Raw genomic sequence first — 2,173 nt, 5'->3', positions numbered from 1 at the left:
AAAGGTTTTTAAAAATACTTTTCCTGGAGGGCTAGAGAGGTAGCTCAGTTGGTAGAATACTTGCCTATCACATACAAAGTTCTGAGTTTGATCTCCAGGTCTTTATAAAATGGAGTGTAGGATTGCATGGAGGCCGAGGCAGGAGGATCACTTCAGGTTCAAAGCCAGTTTGCATTACATGATGAATTCCAAGTCAGCCTGGGCTACAAGGTAAAACCCCAGTCTCAAAGGCAGAAAAAAAAAATTGAAACAAAACCAAAAAGTAAAATAAAACATTTTCTCAGTTTAGGCTTAGTTCCTTTAAGGAAAAGATATTCTCCTATCCTAGTTGCTTTTTTCTAACTCCTGAATATCAAATAAAGTCTCTAAGTAGATGTCATCCCTCTGTCGTAGCACCTGAATAGGAAACACAGCCCTCCACAGCTTATTACCCAGCACATGCTCAAAACACAGAGCTTAGTAAAGGGACTTTTCAAGCGTACACGCACTAAAGAGGGAGGACAGAAAACTCCTCCCAAAATTCTAGAGAAAAACGATAGCACCCAACACTACAAGTATGATAGGAGACAACCCAGCTACACTATGGATCAATTGCAGGTAACTCTCCCCAACACCCCAGTGAACAGAACTGTAATGCTCAAAGTCTTATGTGATAACTAAAGGGAAATGATGGGCATATTCACTAAATAAAATTCTGCACTTTATTTACTGTGTACAATATGGCACTGAAAAGTTTATCCAAGACTGAGGATGGACTGCCTAGCACCCATAAACCTGGCTTCAATCCCTACCACAAAATAAACTTGCCCTCACCCGGGGAGCAGCGCATTTGAAATACTCTAAGGACAGGTCAGCTCGCCAGTTAAGACCTTGTCTTTAGTAGGTCTTCTCATTTTTAAGTTAGAAATGCTACAGCTGTGATTAAAGTCCGGAGGACAGGGCTGGGAATGCAGGCTGGCAGAGTGCTTGCTGTGCATGCACAAAGCTCTGGGCTCCGTTATTAGCACCTTGTAAAATACTGGGGAGGGACAGACAAGAGGTTCAGGAGTTCAAGGCTATCCTTCGCTATGCAGGAAGCTGGAGGCCAGCTTGAGCTGCACGAGAATTGTCTCAAGATGTATTTGTGGGCCGGGCGGTGGTGGCGCATGCCTTTAATCCCAGCACTCGGGAGGCAGAGGCAGGCGGATCTCTGTGAGTTCGAGACCAGCCTGGTCTACAAAGCTAGTTCCAGGACAGGCTCCAAAGCCACAGAGAAACCCTGTCTCGAAAAACCACAAAAAAAAAAAAAAAAGATGTATTTGTGGGTCAGGTGTGGTGGCACATGCCTTTAATCCCTGCACTCAGGAGGTAGAGGCAGGTGAATCTCTTTGGTTGGGGGCCAACTGGGTCTATAATAGCGAGTGCCAGGACAGCCATGGTTATGTAGAGAAACCCTGTTTAAGAAAGAACAATCAGAGAGAGCAGTGCTTGGCAAGCCAAGCACGTCAGCTGAGGCATCACAGCTATCACCATTATTCATATTTCTCCCATGCTATATCTTCAGCAGTGCATCTGAGAAAACTAGATAACTGAAGCCATTGGGGGAACCCACAAACAGCACCATCTGTCAGGTACCACCCACCCAGCACAGACTAGTAAATGGCTTATTCCTGGAAGAAGAGAGGGAGACATACTATTAGTGTATTGGAATAAAGTTAAAATGTAAGGGCACATGGGCATATTAAAATCATACCAGGGAAACCAGGAACAAGGACTTATCCAACATGGCAGACCATGGAAAGTGTAACTCTCTCACCTGGATCCAATAAAAGTAATAGACTCCTTAGTTAGGGTTTCTATTGCCAAGACAAAAAAAAAAAATGACCGAAAAGCAATTTGGGCAGTTAAGGGTTTATTTGACTTACACTTCAACATTGCTGTTCACCACTGAAGGAAGTCAGGAACTCAAATAAGGCAGAATCCCGGAGGGAGGAGCTGATGCAGAGGCCATGGAAGGAAAGCTGCTTTCTCCATGGCCTGCTCAGTCCACCTTTCTACAGCACACAGGACCACAGCCCAGAGATAACACCACCCGTGATGGGCTGGGCCCTCCCACATTGAACACCAATAGAGAAAATGCCTCAGCTGGATCTCACCGAGACGTTTCCTCAACTGAGGCTTCTTTTGCTGATGA

General features: G+C 45.0%; 1 protein-coding gene across 1 annotated transcript in view; it reads right to left on the bottom strand.

Annotated features, from left to right (window-relative positions):
• Rnf170 (ring finger protein 170) overlaps positions 1-2,173 on the bottom strand; it is a 37,743-nt gene that overhangs the window by 32,253 nt on the left and 3,317 nt on the right. The window lies entirely within an intron of this gene.

This window comes from Microtus ochrogaster, linkage group LG7_11 (genome assembly GCF_000317375.1).
Source record: "Microtus ochrogaster isolate Prairie Vole_2 linkage group LG7_11, MicOch1.0, whole genome shotgun sequence".
Taxonomy (NCBI): domain Eukaryota; kingdom Metazoa; phylum Chordata; class Mammalia; order Rodentia; family Cricetidae; genus Microtus; species Microtus ochrogaster.
Note: the sequence above shows the minus strand (reverse complement) of the source record. Positions and strands in the feature narration are given on the sequence as shown.